Consider the following 13,234-nt stretch of genomic DNA (forward strand, 5'->3'; position numbering starts at 1 on the left):
ACAAGTGAACCTAAAGATAAGCCAAGGGGAGGAACTTAGTGGATTTAATAAGATTAAAGAAAAATTATAACGGAGAACATAATGGGACTTAAGATAGACAAATCTTCAGGACCTGATAGCTTCCCCCCTAAGGTATTTCAATAGGTGGGGAAATTGCAGATGTGTTAATCATAATTTTTCAAAGTTCTTTAGATTCTGAAATTGTGCCTTTGGACTGGAGAAATGCAAATCTCATTCCATTATTTAAGACAGGAGGGAGGGTGAAACCAGGAAACTACATACCTGTCAGTTTAACGTCAGTTGTACATAGGAACGTAGGAACAGGGTAGGCCATTCAGACCCTCGAGCCTGATCTGCAATTCAATTAGATCATAGATGATCTGTATCTTAACTCCACCCTTGGTTCCGTAATCCTTAATACCCTTGTGTAACAAAAATCTATCAATCGCAGTTTTGAAATTTGAAATTGACCTAGCCTAAACAGCCTTTTGGACGAGAGAGTTTCAGATTTCCACTACCCTTTGTGTGAGGAAGTGCTTCCTAATTTTAAAGGTTATGCCCCCTTGTTCTCGACTTCCCCACCAGAGAAATAGTTTCTCCCTATCTACCCTATCAACTGCTTTAATCATCTTAAACACCTCAATTAGATCACCCCTTAATATTCTATATGCAAGGGAATACAAGCCTGTCCTCATAATTTAACCCTTTTAGCCCCTGTATCATTCTGGTGAATCTGCGCTGCACCCCTTCCAAGGCCAATATATCCCTCCTGAGGTGTGGTGCCCAGAACTGAACACAGTACTCCAGATGGGGTCTAACCAGAGCTCTGTACAGCTGTAACATAACTTCCACCACCTTGTATTCCAGCCACATTGAGATAAAGGCCAAGATTCCATTAGCCTTTTTAATTATTTTTTGTAACTGTCCACCAGATTGTAGGGAAATTACTGGAATACATCATCAGGGACAGAGTGAACAAGTATGACCTGATTAAAGAGTCAGCATGCATTTGTGAAGGGTAGGTCACATGGAATTTTTTTTATTCATTCATGGGATGTGGGCACTAGACTAATCTAGTTGCATTTTTGTGAGGAGGCCACTAACATGGTGGACAGGGGAGTATCTATGGAAGTTGTCTATATGGACTTCTAGAAGGTATTTGATAAGGTTCCGTACAAGAGATTATTAGCAAAAATAAAAGTGCATGGAATTAGAGGTAACCTTGTGACTTGGGTTGGTAATTGCTCGGGAGGTAGGAGACAGAGAGTAGGGATAAAGGGTTCATTCTCTGATTGGCAGGATGTGACAAGTGGTGTTCCCCAAGGATCTGTACTGAGGTCTCAGCTTTTCACCATATATATCAATGACTTGGATGAAGGAATAGAGAGTTGCATATCCAAGTTTATAGGTAGGAGGCACAGTAAGTTGTGTAGGTGGAAGCAAGAAGTTACAAAGGGGCATAGATAGATTAAGTGAGTCGGCAAAACTGTGGCAGATGGAGTTTAATGTGAAGAAATGTGAGGTCATCCAGTTTGGATTCAAGAAAGAGAAATCAGAATATTTCCTTAATGGCAAGAGACTAGGAACTGTGGAGGACCAAAGGGATTTAGGTGTCCATGTACACAAATCATTAAATGCTCGTGCACAGATACAAAAGTAATCAAAAAAGCTAATGGAGTGTCAGCCATTATCCAAATTTTATACAAAGGGGGCAAAGTTATGCTTCAGTTTACAGAGCTTTGGCCAGACCCCATCTGCGGTGTTGCATCCAGTTTTGGGCACCACACCTTAGGAAGGATATATGGCTTTGGGAGGAGGTACAATGCAAATTCACCAAAATTAAATCAGGGCTTAAAGGGTTAAGTTATGAGGATAGATTGAATAAATGTGTGTTGCATTCCCTTCAATTTAGACGGTTGAGGGGTGATCTAATTGAGGTATTTAAAATGATAAAAAGATTTGATACGGTAGATACAGAGAAGCTATTTCCTCCGGTGGGGGAATCCAGAACAAGAGGGCATAATCTTAAAATTAGAGCTCGTCCATTCAGGAGTGAAATCAGAAAGAACTTTTTCACACAAAGGGTAGTGGAAATCTGGAATTCTCTCCCCCAAAGGGCTGTGGATGCTGAGTCAATTAACATTTTCAAGACTGAGATGGACAGATTTTTACTGAATAAGTGTATCAAGGGATATGGAGCAAAGGTGAGTTAATGGAGTTGAGGTACAGATCAGCCATGATCTAATTGAATGGCGGAACAGGCTCGAGGGGTTGAATGACTACACCTATTCGTATGTTACTAAATAAAGTGAAGTGGCTATTCAGAAGGGAACCAATGGCATGGTCGAAGACAACTGTCACCTGTAGAACTGTACTCCAGCAAGGAGTCAACGCCTACAGGAGGGGAGGGGAGAAAACGATGCACGATTAATATTCTTCTTAGCACTGATTCCTTGCTGGGGTATAGTTCCACAGGAAATGGTCGTGTCTTTGCTTGCCCATCCTAGCCACTGACTGTAAGGACTTGCCCCAAAGACGGGGCTAGAAATTCGGCCGCCGAGTGCCCATTGTTTCGGTCTCCCGAAGTGCCAAGATGGCATCTTGGCTGTGCACGCACGTTTCCAGCGTGACGTGCGCCAGACGCCATCTTGGTATAGGTATTAGTGTATGCGCAAATACCGAAAGCCGGCAGCATGTAAAGGAGAAAATGTATACAAACTGTGTGCAATGCTGATTTAAAGTGATAGACACCATTTTGGAACTTAACGCTCAAATCAACGCACAGTCTTAACCACGACCATCTGAACATGATTTAGAGTGCCTGGAGGAACCTCACCTGCAATATTTAAAGGGACAAGGCAGGATTTACAGATTAGCTGCTAGATTATTGCTTCTGGCTGCCGATACATTTGTAACTGTTTTTGGAGGTCTCCTATACTTGAATACCAGGACGTGGGGACATAGCCTAACATTTAGAGTCAGGACGAGCCAGGAAGTTAGGAAATGCTGCTACACGCAAAGGGTGGGAGAAGTTTGGAACGCTCTTCTGCAAACGGCAGCTGATGCTAGCTCAATTGTGAATTCTACATCTGAGATTGATAGATTTCTGTGAACCAAGGGTATTAAGGGATATAGGGCTAAGGCGGGTATATGGAGTTAGGTCACAGGTCCACCATGATCTGATTGAATGGCGGAACAGGCTCGAGGGGCTAAATGCCACTGCCATTTGCTGCCTTCTGTTATGCGCTGCCTTCTCCTGTAAGCAAGTGGGACGTGTGTTTGGGTGATGTGCTTGTCATGGTTGAATAGCTCCCAGTGTGTGTAGCCTATGAGTTATGAGAGTGAGGCTTGCAACAGTGGTAATGTGTAAGGGTGAGAGGAGGCATCTGATTGGAAGAGTTGAGTACTGATGGAAAGAGTTTGTTGGTATGTGAGTGATGGGGGGGTGTAGTGTGTGGAGCAGTGGATGCGGCTAGTGGTGCAGTTGGTCGGACATGCCACTTGATAGCTGATCTCACTTACCTTGACCACTCATGTCAAAGCATTGAACTTCTTCCTACAGTGCATCCATGTTCATGGTGCTATGCACTTGGCATTGACTTTGTCCCCCACTGCCTCCCACTGCCTTTTGGGCAAATATCTGGAGGGCCTCTTGACCCCCCACCCCCCACCCCCCTGCGGATAATAGGATGTCCCTCCTTCTGTCTACCTCTCGCACCAAGGCATCTAGTGCATCAGCAGAAAACCTTGGTGCACGCACTCTCGCAGACCTGATACAAACTCAGATTGGCAGATTGATGAGGATGCAGATTGGAGGATGTGGGATTTAGTAGTGCGCAAATTTTATTTTATTCAATGTTTTAACATAACTCATCAGTTTGTGTGATCTGTGTTTTATGTGTGTGATGTCTGACTCCATGCAGACAGCAGATTGTTATTTTGAGAAAATAACAGGTGACGGCTACCTTAAGAGATTTTAAGAGACATCCTGCCTTTAAGAGGTTGGGACTCCCTCTGCTGGTATAAAGTGCAAATTGCATTGAATCCTCGTGTTAACACTAATTTCCAACGCAGATTGAAGGTAAGTCCACAGGCCTGACGAAAGTCTCGTCCTGCCTGCGCAGGAAGCACCAGGCGTGGGTTAATAGCGGATCACGCTACCCCTGCCCGGATTTTGGGGTTATCCAATTTAACCCCCAAGTTATCTTGCTGGAGATGACTGAATCATATCAATCCTTCAAGTTCCATTGACTGAGAAACTGCCCTTCAGCTGATCGGAGATGTCTGATAGGCAATCCCTCTCTCACAATTTTTCTTGTTTCTATTTTGTTGGAACTATTAGGCTTAGTGCTTCTTTGTATTTTTCTCTCTAGTTTCTTCAAAACTCCAAATACAGAGACCCACAAACTCTTCTTCCTCCTTATATCCTCACCGTATAAAAATTAGGTTTCATAGCACAGTCTACCATTCTAATTCTTCAAGAGGAGATCAAAACTGTGCAACTGCTCATCTCCCTCAATCTTTTCTTCCTCTTACATAGAAACATAGAAAATAGGAGCAAGAGTAGGCCATTCGGCCCTTCGGACCTACTCCGCCATTCAGAATGATCATGGCTGATTGTTTAACTCAGTACCCTGTTCCCGCTTTTTCCCCATATCCCTTGATCCCTTTAGCATTAAGAAATATATCCATCTCCTTCTTGAATACATCTAATGACTTGGCCTCTACTGCCTTCTGTGGTAGAGAATTCCACAGGTTCACCACCCTCTGAGTGAAGAAATTTCTCCTCATCTTGGTTCTAAATGGCAAATCCCATACAATCTTGAGGCTTTTAAAACCCAAGCTTAGTATAACTTAATCACTACTTCCCGAATTACCTTATCCTGCCCTACTCTTTTTAACCTTGGTCATGCCCTGAACTATGGAGCTTGGTCTTTCATCTCAACTTCTCAATTTAAAGTTAACTGTGAATAATGTAGGTCCAACTGCTAGAACGGATAATGAGACCCCAGGGGTTAAGGACACTGGTAAGTAAAAGAATTCATACTTTTAAAAGAAAGTACAAAAGATTAGAATACGGCAGATTAGTTAGAAAACAAAAGTGTGCTCCCCGATGGCTTACCAAGTTGATCCAGCGAGCAGCTGAGCCACACAGACCAGAAAGGTCCCACGTTCGATTCCTGGATTTGTGCGCAGTTGGATGCTTTCAGGGGGTGCTTGTAGGGGTGCTACAATGGGCTTTAGTGCCCCTAGATTGGGGAGGGGATGGATTAGGAGAAAAATCAAAATTAAATAATAAAATGGCTTGAGTTTTCACTCCTGGTTGGAATTGTGTGTGTGATTAAGTTTGGGTTTAGCTATGAGGCCCCCAAGGTGGAGTAGCTTACCAACGCTCATTGTCTAGTCCCATAAAAGGATCATGGCCACATAATCAGGTATCAAAGTGCAGCGGGTGCCTGCGGATCACATCCCAGCAAGGAGTCAATGCTTTAGAGGAGGGGAGAAAATTGGCAAGGGAAAAAATTGTAATTAAAAATAGAAGAGAGAATGAGAGACTGAATAGGTGGAAAAGAAAACAGTTAACAGAACTGAAATATTTAAAACTTTTTTTAACAAAAAGTGGTTTTCAATTGTAGTTATTACGCTAATAAAGCTACTCCTGACTTCTGAATAATTTTATTTGTTTCTGTGTCACTTTGGGGTTGATTTTAACTCGGGACGGGATCAGTACAGCGGGGCTCTGAGATGGGTGATGAACCCAAATGTCATCATCAGTGCGAGGCCTGACTGATATTAACCGACGGGCCTCATTTACATGTAGCTTGACAGCCTCCCGGCTGGACCCACTACCGGGCTGATGGGCAGGAGTGGGATTTCGGGCGGCTGGAGAGCTTCGCCAGGGACCTGGGGTAGCGGTTCCTGGCACTAAAGTAGGTTAATCGAAGGGTGGGAGCTGGATGCCCAGAACAAGGAAGCCACAAGGTCTCCTTGTGGGGCCCAGAATAGCACTTCTGCTCCTCCTGACCCACAAGGAAACCTAAAAACAATTACCTCACTGGGCCTCTTCTGGTCCTTGATGCAGCTCCCGGCAGGTTTGGCCTGGCGGGGAAGGCACCATCCTTCGACTGCTCAGGCTTCAGACTAAAATTGCAGCTGTGCCCTGATAACATCATCGGGGCCCAATCTGCATATTTAAAGCAGGACCCCGCTCCCTTCCGGCAGATGTCCTGCGTGCCTGCTGAAAACAGCAGGTTAAAATCCAATCCTGTGGAAAATTAGTGGGATCCGGTTTGGGGGGGAGGCGGGGAAGTGGCTGCCTTTTTTTAACTGCACCCCCACCCAGTTTCCAGTGGGCGAGGGTTAAAATCCCCCCCTAAGTGCGAACTGAGCTCCATGGCACCTAAGGTTTCCTGGAGCCGTCACAGATTAATTTTGCATTGCCCATTCAATAAAAATATTAGGCACTGTTGTAATAATGTCATAAGTGCAATGATTTAAAAATTATATATCACAGACACACACTTAATTCAGTATGGAAAACCATGTCGAGCTGATATTGGCAAATAAGTAAAGTAAATTTAACAGCACCTTGTGAATATTGCTTAGTCCTGCAATTATAAAATCTTTTGTCAACCCTTTAATAAAGTTACAGAATATTTGCCAACATATTTTTGTTAGTTCTTAAATCTCCTGATCTTTCTGAAAAAACAGAGCTAGGTGTATTGCAGTCAAAAGCTTTGGCAAGCACCAGTGCATATTTCAATATGCACGTTGCTCACACTAGGAGGAAGTCCCCCACACAGAGAGCATTCAGCGCTCCCTAGGACACAGAGCAAATATGTTAATCCTGAGCATTAACACTTCTTTGTGTGGAAACGACGGAGACATGACCATCAGCAGGAAACTTGCTCTGATCAGCAGTCCCAAGTAACTATAAAGCAGATCTAAGTAAAGCTTCCATATTGAATAGAGTTTCAAAACTTTAATTGAAATAATTTCATGTGTATACTTTAGTCATATGAACAGGTTTAATCTCCATACTGTATTCTTATCCATTCAACTGCATTTTTCCAGTAATCTGCTGTTAGACCCTACATTGTGACAGAGGAGCTAACGGTATATGGTATCACACAATGACATAGTATCTAGATCACTGTCTTCTTTATTATCCTAAACAATTTTACAACACCAAGTTATAGTCCAACAATTTTATTTTTAATTCCACAAGCTTTCGGAGGCTTCCTCCTTCCTCCACCTGAGGAAGGAGGAAGCCTCCGAAAGCTTGTGGAATTAAAAATAAAATTGTTGGACTATAACTTGGTGTTGTAAAATTGTTTAGAATTGTCAACCCCAGTCCATCACCGGCATCTCCACATCATGGCTTCTTTATTATCCACATTATTCTGCCTCGACCATACTAGGAGTTCAATAGTAAAACATTAAGGGGAAGCTGGATAAACACATAAGAACATAAGAAATAGGAGCAGGAGTAGGCCATATGGCCCCTCAAGCCTGCTCCACCATTCAATCAAATCATGGCTGATCTTCAACCTCAACTCCACTTTCCTGCCCGATCCCAATATCCCTTGATTCCCCTAGAGTCCAAAAATTTATCTATCTCAGCCTTGAATATACTCGTGATGTGGAGATGCCGGTGATGGACTGGGGTTGACAATTGTAAACAATTTTACTTGGTGATTGCACAGTGTACAGTTCCAATCGCAAACTTGGTGTTGTAAAATTGTTTACGATATATTTCCAAGTCGGGATGGTGTGTGACTTGGAGGGGAAAGTGCAGGTGGTGTTGTTCCCATGTGCCTGCTGCTCTTGTCCTTCTAGGCGGTAGAGGTCGCGGGTTTGGGAGGAGCTGTCGAAGAAGCCTTGGCGAGTTGCTGCAGTGCATCCTGTGGATTGTACACACTGCAGCCACAGTGCGCCAGTGGTGAAGGGAGTGAATGTTTAGGGTGGTGGATGGGGTGCCAATCAAGCGGGCTGCTTTGTCCTGAATGGTGTTGAGCTTCTTGAGTGTTGTTGGATTTGCACTCATCCAGGCAAGTGGAGACTATTCCATCACACTCTTGACTTGTGCCTTGTAGATGGTGGAAAGGCTTTGTGGAGTCAGGAGGTGAGTCACTCGCCGCAGAATACCCAGCCTCTGACCTGCTCTTGTAGCCACAGTATTTATGTGGCTGGTCCAGATAAGTTTCTGGTCAATGGTGACCCCCAGGATGTTGATGGTGGGGGATTCGGTGATGGTAATGCCGTTGAATGTCAAGGGGAGGAGGTTAGACTCTCTCTTGTTGGAGATGGTCATTGCCTGGGACTTGTCTGGTGCGAATCTTACTTGCCACTTATCAGCCCAAGCCTGGATGTTGTCCAGGTCTTGCTGCATGCGGGCTTGGACTGCTTCATTATCTGAGGGGTTGCGATTGGAACTGAACACTGTGCAATCATCAGCGAACATCCCCATTTCTGACCTTATGATGGAGGGAAGGTCATTGATGAAGCAGCTGAAGATGGTTGGGCCTAGGACACTGCCCTGAGGAACTCCTGCAGCAATGCCCTGGGGCTGAGATGATTGACCTCCAACAACCACTACCATCTTCCTTTGTGCTAGGTGTGACTCCAGCCACTGGAGAGATTTCCCCCTGATTCCCATTGACTTCAATTTTACTGAGGCTCCTTGGTGCCACACTCGGTCAAATGCTGCCTTGATGTCAAGGGCAGTCACTCTCACCTCACCTCTGGAATTCAGTTCTTTTGTCCATGTTTGGACCAAGACTGTAATGAGGTCTGGAGCTGAATGGTCCTGGCGGAACCCAAACTGAGTATCGGTGAGCAGGTTATTGGTGAGTAAGTGCCGCTTGATAGCACTGTCGACAACACCGTCCATCACTTTGCTGATGATTGAGAGTATACTGATGGGGTGGTAATTGGCCAGATTGGATCTTATATGTTTCAATGAGATCCCCTCTCATTATTCTAAACTCCAGAGAGTATAGGCCCATTCCACTCAGCATGGAATACAAGGTTATGCTGATAGGGTTTGATTAAGAGGGGTGGGAGGAGGCTCGTGTGCAGCATAAATATGGAGCAAAGACCAGTTGGGCCAAGTGGCCTGTTTCTGTACTGTACATTCTATGTAATTCTACGTAATTTAAAAAACATAGCCCAGAATATCGATGTTGGCGATATTACCATACAAAAACTCAACACTTCTGTTCACTACTTTAATGGAGGAATTAATCCAATTGCAGACTGAGGAATGTCAAATAAAGACATTAAAGGAGCGATTTTTGGCTACTTCTGTAGTAACAGAGCTGACATAAACACAAAGGGAATGTTTGTTGGAGTTGGACGTTTTTTGGTTGCCAGTGGTGCTGAATGATTGAAGCACACCTGTATATACCATAGAAGCCACTGAAGCACTTTTGCCATTCTACAGTTGCAGGAACACTAACCAGTATTGTAGAACAGATTCAAGAAACAATTTTACAATTTAAGTGAACTATTAATCTTCCATGTGTAATCACAGAAGATATTTTCTGCTTTCTGTTGAAGATACTTTTAAAAATATATAATTCAAATTTTACTTTTGAAAATCGTGATCATCCCAGAGCAGTGCTGTCCAGTAGAAATCACTGACAAGCCACAGCTGTGGCTATGGCAACACCATTTTAGCTACATGCATTAATTTTCATAGAAAACACCTTAATACATTCACGCAATACAGGTAAATGTATATCACATGTGTATATTTACTTAACAAACATCTACCACCATTCAGTAACCTGGGAAGTAAAGCACTCAAAGCAATCAAAAACACTCTCACACTCTGCTTTTCATCTTACAATTTTACCAACAAATGCACAAAAAGATTGAAGTACACATGCATACTCCGTGCGAATATGAGCATTGAGATCACATGCCCAAGGACGATGTCTATTATTCATTTTTTGTTTACTAATCAGAAATGCAATTAGCCATATCTTCATTCCCAATTAGCCACATCTGGCTGGTGGCTAATGTATTGGACAACACTGTCCCAGAGGACAGACCAAAAGAGAACAAAATTTGCTTTGCAACAAAGATGGAGAGAGGACAGGATTCCAGTATTTAAAATACAGAAACTGATAAGAAACTAGCTCCTGTTTTGTGTTCATTGGACTGTAAAGGATGTCACACTAAAGTTGGAAAAAAAACATTAAGAAAACGTAACTCAAGAAAGTCCTATTTATCTTGTGAAGGTATGAAAGCATTATCGGACCCGTATTGATAAATTTGCAAGTGAAATGCTAGCTAATGTGCAAAGCCACTTTAAAAATATTAAAGCTTCATCTATAGCTTGAGAAAAACAGGCAACCAGGATCTTGCGAATTTAAATCCCATTATATCCTAAAACTGGTTTCTCTTTGTGTCCCAACATCAATAATGGATGGCTCCTGCTACCTGGCTTTTATTCAGTGTCATTAAGCACATTGATCAAAAGGAAGGCAGCAGTCTGTGTACCATAGTAAATGGAAAGTAAGTAAGGATTGATGCAATCCTGGTTTTATGTGGTCATGTATGTGTATATATATTCTGATTTTACCAATGTTTCTTTCCTAGAAAATGCACTAGATGGAGCACAACAGCTTGCAAAATTCTCCCATAGCACCAAGGAAGTTGGTTTCCAGTAAAAAAACGTTCCAGTGAGTTAATTTCCCATCCACCAGTAGCAGCAGGAGGCCTTTGCCGATTTTGGCTGGGCCTCATTGCCGGCTTCTAGGTAAGTGGCAGGGATGGGGTTTTGTGAGGATCTCGCAGGAGGTCTTTCTGCTCCTCGTGGTCCCACAGAGGAAAGATTTTGACTTACCTGTCAAGCCTCAGTCCTTCCTGACAGCTGCTAACCTTCATTTGGCGGGATCACCATGGCACCTTCCACACTTAGACTTAGTTAAATGCAATCAGGGTTCTATTGATGGAAAGGACCCTGATTTACATAAATTCATGAGGCCCTCACTGGCTTGAGGTGAACACCTCAGCAGCCCGCAGAACCCTGCAGGAGAAGATCTGCTAATTCAACCATGTTGGCTTATGCAAACAAAACATTCCTATAAAAAACACACCATCAAGACCACAGGCCCAGAGACAGATCGTTAAGGGGAACATAAAGATGTCCTTCTTCATCTGGACCTGTGTGTGGCCCTTTGTTGCAAAGAGCTGAGAATCTAAGGAGTAAATAAGCCACCTGGTACATCTTGGTGCCGCTGCTTCGTTGATTAGGTCATCGCAATGTGGCTGTGTGAGGTGAATGACATTCAGAAGGGCTGAACTCTTCTAACACATGTCACTTAAATTAGTCAATAGAATTGAGGAATTTTCTTTGAAAATTAAGAATATATAAGATGGTGTTTTTTAATTAAAATGTCAAATGTCAAAACTCTGATGTCTCAGAGGAAGGCAAGGCAAACAGCTCATCCTCGCCAGCTCATAAAGACGAAAGTGGTTAAATTCTGGAAACAATGCTAATTACATACGGACTTGAATCTATTCAATAGACTGACTCTCCTATGCTGTTAACCTGTCAGCTATCTACCAATTTATATCAATCTCAGGCATTGATCTCGACAGTAAATTTATAATCAGCAAGCAGTTACTGCTGAATTACTGTGTCATATTGAATTGTCATTGTAACATATTTATTTGGTCAATGAACCCTATCTATTATCTACTAATTATCTGCACAATCAATGTTTAGGTTTAACTGTTGCTAACTATAATTCTAAGGTTAGTTCATTACTTTGTTGTCTGACTTCTCTGATAATGGGCAAGAAAAGGTTAATTCATTCACTCAGTTGCTTGTGCAGATCCTTATGGGGGTTGGCAGTGTAAATGACAATATAATCCAAACTGGCTGACAGTTGGCGAGGCACATTTATGCATCATTAACTCTTAGCCATTGACTGGGCGGTAAATCCCGGATTGTAGTTTGACAAGGAGTATGGTGAAGGGGTTAAGGATTCATCTGGTGCCATTGAGGAATATTATTGTCAGGGTATTGATCCCAGTGATCTTATAATTGTGAAGGACACAAGTCACTTATGGGAGAGTGTTTTCCTGAATGCAGCCAGCCCAGTGCCAACTGCATTCAGTGTAGCCCAATTTTGCAAAGGTGGCCTCAAACAGGTGTTAGGCCCCCTATATGCATATGTAAAAGGTCTAACGCCTGTTTCAGGCGCGGGCCATGGATGCTTCTTTTTCTGCCTTTTCCAATATGGTGGGCAACACACTTCTGGCGCATAATGAGTGCGCGTGCCCTGGACGCCATGTTGGATGCTTAGGTGCCCCTGAAAAACAGGCATGGCACCATCGAATTCCTGGGCCCACGTGTCACCAGCAAAACTGGCAGCAGCTCTACCTGCAAAAGGGAAAACCTTTAAGAAATTGCCAGTACCTGATCTGGAACACACTACCTGAAAGGGTGGTGGAAGCAGATTCCATAGGAACTTTTAAAAGGCAATTGGACATGTAATTGAAGAGGACTAATTTGTAGGGTTATGGGGAAAAAGCTGGTGTGTAGGACTAAATTGAATGGCTCTTTCAAAATGCCTGCACAGGCACGACGAGCCAAATGGCCTCCTGCTGTGCTGTAAGATTGTATGATACTATCCCTCAGTTCCGTGAATCTATGCAAACATAGCTGATCTGTACGAGGCCATCTTTAGAAAGATGGGAGAGATGAAAGTCTAAACTATAATTGTGCATCTGTTGCAGTTAAGCTCACCCGAATCTGGCTATGCCATGTACAATACCAACTCATTCACATGTACAGATTTGAGCCGACCAATGATAAGGTTTTGGTAGCCCAGTATGCACCACATGGTGTGGTACTAAACCATATAAACCACGGAGGTCACAGATTCGATTCCTGGTCCATGCTGAGTTAGCTAATGTCAGCCAGGGGAACACTTGGCATCAGTATTCCTGGGTGAGGAGGGAAATAAAACAACTGGGTTTTCCACTCCTAACTGCCATGGAGTGACCCATGCTGGAAAGGGCATGAGCATGAGGTAAGCACAGGATTGGGTTTGGCTATGAAGCAGGTCAATGCCTCCAGGAAAGAGGAGAAAACTAAACATTTTGAAGAGATTCATTGGAATCTTGCACATTTCTATGAATTTCTCTCATCTTTTTTAATACAAAAATAAACTTTGTTTTCATGTCCTATATTGTTCACATTTTGAAATTGGCA

The 13,234-nt window shown here is 43.1% G+C and overlaps 1 protein-coding gene across 3 annotated transcripts in view; it reads right to left on the minus strand.

Annotated features, from left to right (window-relative positions):
• si:ch211-130h14.4 (uncharacterized) overlaps nt 1–13,234 on the minus strand; it is a 210,796-nt gene that overhangs the window by 171,325 nt on the left and 26,237 nt on the right. The window contains exon 1 of one of the 3 annotated variants that reach the window (XM_067989087.1): nt 10,856–10,937. The exons of the other annotated variants lie outside the window; for them this stretch is intronic. The gene's annotated coding sequence lies outside the window, so the exon portion shown is untranslated. Of the gene's footprint in view, nt 1–10,855; nt 10,938–13,234 lie in introns of those variants that run through there. 3 annotated transcript variants of the gene reach the window in all.

This window comes from Heptranchias perlo, chromosome 8 (assembly GCF_035084215.1).
Source record: "Heptranchias perlo isolate sHepPer1 chromosome 8, sHepPer1.hap1, whole genome shotgun sequence".
Classification (NCBI taxonomy): Eukaryota; Metazoa; Chordata; class Chondrichthyes; order Hexanchiformes; family Hexanchidae; genus Heptranchias; species Heptranchias perlo.